This window comes from Pelmatolapia mariae, linkage group LG7 (assembly GCF_036321145.2).
Source record: "Pelmatolapia mariae isolate MD_Pm_ZW linkage group LG7, Pm_UMD_F_2, whole genome shotgun sequence".
In the NCBI taxonomy this organism is placed as follows: Eukaryota; Metazoa; Chordata; class Actinopteri; order Cichliformes; family Cichlidae; genus Pelmatolapia; species Pelmatolapia mariae.
In genome coordinates, this window is record NC_086233.1 from 29,147,146 (window position 1) to 29,158,005 (window position 10,860).

General features: G+C 38.8%; 1 long non-coding RNA gene across 2 annotated transcripts; it reads right to left on the reverse strand.

Moving 5' to 3' along the window:
• Window positions 1-637: 637 nt before the first annotated feature.
• On the reverse strand, window positions 638-10,860 carry LOC134632150 (uncharacterized). 2 transcript variants are annotated; one of them, XR_010094466.1, is made up of 3 exons: window positions 10,674-10,860; window positions 4,124-4,186; window positions 638-2,760 (listed from the first exon to the last, which is right to left on the reverse strand). It is a non-coding gene; the product is annotated as an uncharacterized LOC134632150 (long non-coding RNA). The 2 variants fall into 2 exon arrangements; XR_010094467.1 differs by lacking the exon at window positions 10,674-10,860 and adding an exon at window positions 4,876-4,961.

Here is a 10,860-nt window from a genome sequence, read left to right on the forward strand (position 1 = left end):
GACAACAATTCTGATGGCAAAAGAACCAAACGAGACAGGTTTAAAAAAAAAGAAAAAAAAAAGAAAAAAAAAAAAAAAAGAAATATTTACTCATATATGCTTAGAGTTTTATAATCAATTGCATGTTGATAGAGGTTTGATCCTTAGCAGTCTGTAAAGACTCTGTGTGCCTTCCAGAGTGTTCTGGCATACACACTCACATCCTGCGGTCACGAGAAGAGGTTGTACCTTCTTTTATTGTTTTATGGTATAGCAAACAAGTATAAGTGTACTGTAAAATCTAATTGGTTCCCAGAACTAAAAAAAAAGTTGAGTAAAGCTTAGCTAAAAATGACTAAATTTGGACAACTTATTTATTTTGAGTACTCTGTACAGGCTCATTTGTTCCCTGAACTCTGTTTAACAGGTACCGCATCCGTATCTGCCAACGGAATGAGTCGCCACCAAAAAACCCCCCACAAAATTACTCTGGCAAAGAAAAAAAAATACACATCTCTCCATAACAAAATGGAGCCCGAAAGAAAAACGTTTCTGCTGTGTGGGATCATTTTGATCTTTTAACTGCAAATAAGGTAACTGTTTGTTTCAGTGTAATCTACCAGAATAGGAAAAACAGCAATTTGACTTGAAGTGTAAATTATTTATTTCATTTTATGCAGGATAAATGTTGCATCTGTTCTGCAGAGCTTTCTTACAAACAAAAGCAAATCCTCAGTGTTACAGAGGCATTACAGAGCCAAACATGAAAATGAGGAGACAAACACACTGAGAATGAACACAGGTCGGCCTATACTGACACTGAACAGCTTTATCATCATTTTTTTTTTTATTAGTATGCGTTTTATTTTTCAAATCAAGCATCTAGGAAGACTGTTCTGGACCAAGCAGTCCTGAATTTTATTATAAAGGACTGCCAACCCCTTAGTATTGTGGAGAGTGTCAGAGAGAAAAATTCCAAGATCAGAGGATCCTTTAACGTACTGGGGGAATAGGAAGACATCTTATCAGAACCTTTTCCACCTGACTTTACAGCTTTTGTGTACCCCAGCTTCATCTGTGCCTGTGAGTTTTCCAAAGCTGGGGAAAAGGTGTAAAAAACAAACAAACAAACAAACAAACAAAAACAAAAAAAACCCACAATAGACTAAATGCAAAAAGATTGGATAAACTTATATTTCTGAATAGAAATTTATAATAAACTGAGTCGAATGGGTAATATTACATTCACAATACTTTCATCTTAATTTTCATTTAATGTGATTCACACTATATTTTAAAGATGTAAATGGCCTGTATTTGTATAGCACTTTACTAGTCCCTAAGGACCCCAAAGCGCTTTACACATCCAGTCATCCACCCATTCACACACTGGTGATGTCTACAATATTTGCAACATAAAAGATATAAAATGATTCCATAGAAAGTACAATACCTTACAGTGTATAAGTATGACTAGGTCATTGAATTGTTGTGAATTGTTGTGAGTCTCAAGTAAGTTGCCTACAATGATATTTAAGGTCCAGCAGGTGTCAGTATGGAGCAAAACAGCAAAACTGTGTCCACACAGTTTGGGGAATGTGCTGAAACGCTTCACGAGGCCTCATCTACCCATCACTACCAATTAGTATGCCAAATAACAACTTGGCCTATGGCATCAATTAGTGCACAACTATACAAAAAACATCAAGTTACAGTCAAAATCTATCAAAGTCATTCAAGCTGCGCTCAAGCTGCGATCAACAGAAAGTTTTGCCTCATGCTCACCCTACCTTTCTGCTCACCAACATCAGGTGCAGTGAACAGGTGAGTGCAACCACATTTATCATCTACCACACCCATGAGGCACGCCCCACACCTGTGCACCAATACAGTGAGTCCATTTAAACCAACCCACTTAGTCAAAAAAGAGCAACTCATATGGCTCCTACATTACTTATATAATCAAGATAAAATACTTTTCCACTCGATAAAGGTTAACGTGAGGGTTCGTGGTGGTTAGGGACAAATGCAATCACATGGCAAGATGCTGTAAACGGACCAAACTTCAGTCAGGAGAACAACTGAGATAATCCATCCACAATACGAGGTTAGTCATTAATATACAGCAACAACATGGGAATAGAGCAGCTGTGATAGAATACAGCATTAATGAATCAATGGTACAGAAGTGGAGGAAGCAAGAAGAATGAGTTGAATAAAGTTTGATTTATCTGACTGCTTTGTTTCGCTTAATGTGCCTTATAATCCCGTGCACCTTATGGTCCGAAAAATACATATTTGGCTTTTTTATTTGGCACACTGCAGTTTAATGTTGCAAAGCACCTCTTTTTAACTTCAGTGGATATTATAAATGGTTATGCTCAGGATATGTCAGCCCATTTCTACTGGAAATGCATTTGGGTTAAACTTTCAGCAAGGAATTTGCATTTGCACTGTTAAATTTTGATATAGCTTTAATGCATAAAAAAAACAGCTGCTTGTTTAAGTGAAAATAAATGGATGGGGTTTTTTCTTTTTGCGCTAGTTGTGGAGTTGTATTTTGTCTCGCATCAATTATATCGTCAGTTATATCGTTATCGCAAATTTTCAAATATATATGGTGATAAATATTTTTGGCCATATCGCCCTGCTCTAGTCTTTAACTTCCCTTAAGTAGAGTGGCAGTGGATGTGGGTTGGAGATGCAATGAGCTTGAACCTGCAGGCGACCATCTTCACTGACCACACCATCTGTGACGGAGGACCCATCTCTCCTGTTGTCCTGCAAGCAAACAATCATATTTTTTGGAACATGAACTTAATTGCTTTCTTAAAATATTTTTTTCTGCATTTGGTATAGAACAGACTCAAATTTAGACAATCTCAGGCTCCCTCCCCACTGGAGAGTTGACATTCAATGTCCCAATTGTCAGTCTGGATAGCCCTGACCACCAACCAACACTGTTACGAGTTCAAAATATTGGGGATGGATACAAGAGGAAAACCAAAATAACAACACTGGTCCGGCCGGGTCAAGTCAAAACGATGATTTTAATGCACACGTGTGGGAGATGAATACGGCGCGCCGACAGCATCGATCTCTCACCGAAAACCACACAACAATAGTTTTTATGAACCTCAGGGTATTAGAACGTCCCCTCATGCGTAAAGTAGGTACAATACAATCAATGTTGACAACTTTTAACACATTAAAAGAACATCTTCCTCTTCCCGAGGCCAAATCCTTCCCAGTAATCTTCTAACTCTGCTTATCCCCTGGAACAAACAGTCTCTCCTGCAAGCACAATCAAACAGCTACAAGGCCTTGCAAACTGTTTTCTAAATATTTGAACTCTCCCCTTCACATGAGTTTAACTACTGCTTGTGTGTGTGCGTGTGTGCCTCGACCTCAGCATTCACGCTGTCTGTAAGGACAGAGGCCAACTCTTCATATGTGGAATAACCTAACTGAAACCATACAGCTAATATGTTGAATAAATCTTCTAATCAAATGCCACTACTCAAAGCTTAATAAAAGAATATAAATGAATAAAGGATAATGATGCATAACATGGTATATGTGTTTTGTAAGTGTGTGCGGCCTTCTACGCTCTGAGCCACTTCCCTCAATAGATCAGTCAGACATCCCGCTGACTGTAGCTTTTAACCCTTACTGACTTGAGCACAACTCCATAATAAGCACCAGGGGGCAATATGTATAAAGATGATCATGGTTACACCTGCAATGAAAGATTATATGATTATACTAACACCTGTAAATAGAAGATTAACATGAGGTTATAACAGTCACTGTCATCCAAACTTTAATGTAATGTCAATAGCTTCAATAAATGCTTTAATGTAATGCTTATTACATATGATTCTGATGCAATGATAAAATAACAGTAAAATATATTTTCTCAACACACAATAATGTCATGAAAGCATCATTTTAAAAAGGGCTATGCAAACATGGCCAATAACTTTCATTCTAATGATGTGCAAAATGATTTGGGCACAAAACAAATTTTGCTGTTAGAAAACTTGCAGACTTCACTATATACAGTGTAAACCCTCTAAACTAAGTTTGGGGGATGTGATCTTTCAAGAAATGCAGACCAAACTGTTGTTGTTTGTTTACTTACACAGCATGTCTTGTAGAATTAACTGGAGTCACAGCAACAGCATAGTGCAGTCATATCTCAAGTCTAATAACAGAAGACAGGAAAAGATCAGTAAAGAAACAACTTTCCCAAACCATAGCAAAATTAAACAATAAGTAAAACAGGCTGATCTAAAGTATGATTAAAGTTCAGCCTGATTAATATAAATCTCACTGACAGTTGCTAATATATTGGAAAACCAAAACACTGAGTTGATTTCTTTTTGTCCAACAACAGGAGTGCTGGTCCCGAGCCTCAAAGACAGTAAGAAGCAAGCAGAGGGAGAAAAAAACAGAACATTTTTCAGAAACTGATTTCATCCTTAATGGCTGTGCAATCACGGGCGACCGTGGCTCAGGGGGTTGGGAAGGGCACCTGTAACCGGAAGGTCGCCGGTTCGATCCCCGGCCTCTGTCCTGGTCGTTGTGTCCTTGGGCAAGACACTTTACCCTACCGCCTACTGGTGTTGGCCAGAGGGATATGGCAGCCTCGCTTCTGTCAGTCTGCCCCAGAGCAGCTGTGGCTACAACCGTAGCTTGCCTCCACCAGTGTGTGAATGTGAGCGTAAATGAATAATGGCATTGTAAAGCGCTTTCGGTGCCTTAAAGCTCACAAAACTATTTCCACAACCACCAAACAGCAAATGAGAGCAGGCACACGGATTCCACACAAAGACGTAACACAGAGCGGACCCGACGCATCAGAATCAGCTTTGTCTTTCTCGGCTTTCTCACCCGATGATAACATCTTGAGCTGACGCTTCTCCAGGTTTGATCAACATATTCCATAACAAATGCTGGCACTATGAACATGCGGACTGATCCGCGAGGGAGAAGGACGGTAGTGACCTGGCATTTTCAAAACACATCTTTCATCCTTCCGCAGTGAGAAGCAAAACTTCCGGCTTACTTAGTATTTTCTAAATTAAGACAACTCAAATAAATTGAGTTTATCAGCATTTTTGCATAAAAAGTACTGGTAACTTTTGACCAGTTGGTCTTCCTCGTATACGAGAAACAGCCAATGATGTTGCCAAAATGCTGCTGTAACAAAGACTTTCTGAATCCTGCTTCTGAAGTCATGTGTAGGCAACTCCTCACAGGTTCTCTTGGTTGTCCTTTTGTGTATTGTTCTAAATAATAAAGAAAACCTCTAGGGTTTTATTTCTGCTTTCAATGTTGTGTTCAAATCATTTAATAAAAGTCTGCGTCACAGTCGTAGCCGACCCGAGAGAAAAGGACTCCAATGCAGGATGCAGATGGAGCACAGGGAACGTTTAAGTGACAAAGTTTATTTAGAAAACAAGTGAATGCAACAAGGCTATTCAACTGTGAACTAAGCAGCGAGTTTACACTTGTGCCGTGAACAAAGCCAAAACTATGGAGCACTTATGCAATCAATCTGAGCTAAGCAAACAGTAAGTGAGATTTCAATTAATGAAACTGCAGTTCTGCGATTTGGGGGCCAAAGGGAGAGTCAGACTGGATGGAGGGTCCTGGGCAAGGGTCAGAGTCACTGAAACAAGAGTAACCAAGTTCAGGTATGGTTCCAGAAGAATGCTGGCAGATATTGGCTCTGAAAGTTCCTGTAAACTGCTTCCTTGTCGCAGGTGGATCAGCAGCGTGGAGGGGAGAGTGATCCGGATGAGTGGTAAGAAATCCAAAACTCCTGATGTTGAGGCATGCAGGTACAAGGGCAAGGTAATTTACTATGACGTTTACAAAACACAACAGTGGCCTGCATTAACTGTGGTTAGCTGCGAATCTGGCAAAGCGAAGTTGAGAGCGCTGGCCTTATAATTCGACAGCTTTATTACCCACAGGTGAGAGCAATTAGCAGGGACACTGTGGATCCTCCCAGAGGGAAACTGCCGGCTCAATGAAAGAAAAAAAGAAAAAAAAAAAAACACTGGCACACAAACACACCCAGACCATGACAGGTACTGAAGTAGATCACCATCAAAAACTGGGCTCTCCTTTTTAGGTAATGAAGAAAAATCATGCTGTTGGATTAATCAAGCAGTGGGTTCATTTTGCTTACTTGTGACAGATAAGATGTAACATTCTTCTTCATGACTAGAAACTTGAGAACATTGTGACAAAGTGGGTAAGAACACCACTTGTCCATATTCTTAGTTAACATTCTTGTTTTGATTTAACCATATTTCATATGTAGTCTGCAATAGGCAAACATCTACTATCCCGGGTTTGTTTATGTTTTGCTTTTTTACAGATTATGTAACATAACATCTTGGTTTAAATCAATTCCTACAAGTTTGTTAAGTTAACATGTATTTATTTTAACTGTTAATTGGTTTTGTTTGAACTCACCTACCTGTGTTCTAGGAACAAAAGGAGGAAATATTGTTTTACTTCCTGCATTTATAGCTTCCTGGTTAATCTGAGGTCACAGGAAGAGACCAGGAGAAGAAGGGGGAGAATCCCTGTAATTTAATAAAGCTGATTTTAGAGTGTTAGTAGAGAAACAGGATTTGTTGTAAGATGTCTAGAGTATACCGTAGAGTTTTATTGCTAGGAAGAGTAGCAGTATAGGTCGGAGAATATGTTTGCCTTACCTGCCCTAATGGAATAGTCCAGGGTGAATTGACTATTTAAGCAGATGAACGCAGGTGTTCAGGAATAAAAAAAACAAAACAGGTCAGTTTAGCTGTGTGCAGTTTGACCTTAAATCCGTTGATTTAAATGGTGAATAAATCACTTGCTACACTGGACAGCATTTTTCTCCTGCACTTCTTTGGCCACTTCAGTCAAGTCTTACCACACACACTTTTATTTTCATGTGAATTTCTAATGTTTGACTGCTATGTCAAGGGATCTTCAGAAAAAGTCTGTGGTTAATTTGGAACTTTGCCTCCAGTTAAGAGCGTGTCAATCTGCAACATTATGCTCCTTAAAGATATGCACATGTTGCTTTTCATGTACAGGATCATCAGGACTAGTACAATATTTTCTGAACAAAACATTTCATCTCTGCTGCACTCTATACAGAAATTAAAGTCAACCAGTTCCTCAAACAACAAAAGCTAAAAAACTGCAAGGGTTGCGCTTGCAAACCGCAGCAAAAACTGCAAAAAATCTGCCCCACAACGCAAAGATTCAGCTGAAAACCTCATTACAGGTTTCTCATACTTTAAATGATCCGTCAGTTTTGGAATACAACTTATTTTCATCAAACTGAGCACTTTTTTTTCTTATGTAACTAGTATATTGTCTTTTAGAAATCAAAATGTAAACATAATTAAATCTCAGACCTAAACCCAAACACACTCCCGTTCATTTCAATACGCATGATCTGAGCATGCGCGGAATGCAAACGCTCCACTTTAGCGACAGTGATGTCAGCGCTTTGAAACGAGAAGATCAAAGAAGATCAAAGCGCTGACGTCACTGTCGCCGCCACAGAAATGCTTAAATACCCCACTTTCACCTTCCTAAACACAGTTTCACTTGGAGCATTTTCAGAAACAGCGAGTTGTTTTTGCAAACCAGGAAATTTTGAGAAAGAGAAGGATTTAGTGATTTATGCGTTAAGCTCTTAAAGAAATGTCACAGGAAAAATTCAATTATTCACCTTCTGACAAAGAGAATCGAGAGGAATCACAAAGACATACAGAGGCACAGGTATCTCATAAGACAAGAATGCAGGCAAATATTAAAACAATTAAGATGCATCTGCATGAGATTCAGAAAAGACAAGAGTTTCTCCTTAAGCAGGAAATGAGCATTGCTGGCTTAGAAAGTCTTGAACGCCAAGTGGGAGAAGCTCAGTTTTTCATAATTAAAAATAATGTAATAATAGAAAGACAGAACACAGCAGAGATTAAAAACATTAATCTGAAGCTCCATGAGCTTCAGGAAAAGGAAGAATTTCTCCTTGAGCAGAACAGCAGCATTACTGCTGAGCTTTCCAATGTTGAAAGTGAGAGAGATGGAGAAAAGATAGATAACACAAATCTCAGGAAAGCTTTGGAAAATCTTGAGTGCAAAGTGGCAGAAGCACAGGATTTAATAATTAAAAACAATGAAATAATAACAAAACAGAACAGGGCAGAGATTAAAACCATTCAGATGCATCTGCATGAGATTCAAAAAAAGCAAGCGTTTCTCTTTAAGCGGAGAAGGAGCATTGCTGCTTTACACACACTTGAGCGGCAAGCGGGAGAAGCTCATCGTCTAATAATTCAAAATAATGACATAATAGAAAGACAGTACAGGGAAATTGTGTACAAGTGGGAACTGATAGATGACCTTTATAAAGTTTTAGAAACAAGGCTACAGACGGCCCAAGATCTTAAGGATGTGCTCAGTATGGTGCAAAAACAAAATGTATCGGGTGATGTGAACAATGTGCAAGAGGAATGTCAGATTGCTGGTGAACTTCTGCAGCTGGAGAATCCTCCTGACGAGGTTCAGACTAGTGATTCGTGGTGTTGTGGTGCCAAACGACTACTTAAAGTAGGTTTAGGTCTTGCCACAGCGGGCCTTGTTGCTTGCTGGGCCTACTCAAAGATGTTCAACTGAAGTGAATGTCCCAGCTGCTATTTGTGGAATTGTGCTCATTATCTACTCGAGCCCTACTGCAATTGTCGATGTGCACCAGTTACATTTTAAAGAACAGTAATGTTTTCCAACCACGTTCTACTGACCATACCAACCTGTGGTAACTATACTGTGCTCTCTTTTATGTTTTATTTGGCCCCTCATCTCCCAACCAGTCATGGCAGATGGCTGCCCCTCCCTGAGCCTGGTTCTGTCATAGGTTTCTTCCTGTTAAAAGGGAGTTTTTCCTTTCCACAGTTGCCTAGTGCTTGCTCATAGGGGATCATTTGATTGTTGGGGTTGATAATTTCAATCCAATTGGATTGAAATTAATTGGCTTGAAGTGAAAAAACTTCAGGTGAGGGGTTCACTTGATGGGGAGCACTAAAAAAAAAAAACTATGGAAAAAGAGAAAATGTAGTTAAAAACAAATGAAAATAAAGAAAATAAAAATTAAAAAATCTCCTACTGCTTTATTTATTTAAATGAACAGTTTTACATTTTGGCCACTGTCTCATTTACTGCTAAGTAAATTATTTCAGACTGGCCAGAACATCACATGAACATCAGCCTGCTATAACTAATTTTTCTTAGGATGACTTAGGATGAAGTAAAGGTCCTATAGACACCGTTTCCATGTAATTTCATGCTGTGGCTGTTTGTGTGTGTGTGTGTGAAATTAGATCATCTTTCCTTGGAATTAATTCAAGAAAGACTGATGATCACAGTCTTGATGGAAATGTTTGATGGACTGAGATGGAATGACCCACGAGTCAAACACCAGTCACAGCATCCACACTGAAGAGTGGTCTCCAGGCTGCTGCGCCTTCTGGCAGAGCGGCAAAGAAGAAGCCAATAAAAGGAAAAAGTTGAGATGGTCAAATTATTACTTTTATTGTCATTTCAACCATGTACAGTGGTACAGTACAGAGTGAAACAGGACAACGTTCCTCCGAGGCTGGTGCTATATGACATATAAGTCATATGTAGCACAGTTAGTTAGTTTCAGTTAGTATCAATAGAAACTTTAATAAAACTCTTTAATTTAACCATTTTGCCTCTGTCTCCATTTTCTGACCCAGACACATTTTGTTACTTCCCCTTCATCGCCTGGACCCTTTTAGGGGAACGTAACACACCCATTGCAATAAATCTAGCCCTTAAATAATGCGATGCGATGTCATGCGATAAAACACATTTGAATGTTGGGACTTCCATCCGCAAATGTGGATGTGTGACGTGTCTCCAATGAGCCACTTAGTCCCATTTGTGTTTGCGTATTTATTTTAAAACAAAACAACAAACTTTGCGCTTTGATTCAAAACAAATGTACAAATGTATTAACTGACGTGCTAAAATGACGGTCAGCAGAAAAGTTTGCAACCAAACCACTCCCCCAACCTCCGTGTTGAGAACGTCAGGTAAATAACGTGCGACCCCAGGATGCAATTATCTGAGGTGCGGGGAAAATCTAAAGTGCCACCATAACAAATAAAGAAAACCTAAACATTCCCTTTGGCTCTCACAGTGAAGTTCAAGTCTTATTACTCTGGTGTAGTTCTTTTATAGCATAAATGTTAGCACTGCACCTTTAGTGAAAATGTGTAAGAGAACAAAACAAAAAGTTGTTAATTTGAGAACAATATTTTCTGAACAAAACATTTCATCTCTGCTGCACTCTATACAGAAATTAAAGTCAACCAATTCCTCAAACAACATGTTCAAAAAACCAGCAAAAACTGCAAAAATCTGCCCCACAACGCAAAGATTCAGCTCAAAACCTCATTACAGGTTTCTCATACTTTAAATGATCCGTCAGTTTTGGAATACAACTTATTTTCATCAAACTTAGCACTTTTTTTCTTATATAACTAGTATATTGTCTTTTAGAAATCAAAATGTAAACATAATTAAAGCTCAGACCTAAAGCCGACTCCATGGGTCTAAACTGACTGGAGTTTTTGTTTACGCACCAAATAACATCGGTCTGCTCTTGACGCTCAGTGGAAAAACAAACAAAGGAAACGTTCGCTGTTCAAGCTTAACAAATATAAAAATTAAAAATACACTTTTATAGTTGCGGTGGTGTTGTTTTTCTTGCACAACAAAGAACCGAAGCCTAAGCAATGGCTAAAACAGAGGTAAACAATTGAAACCCAA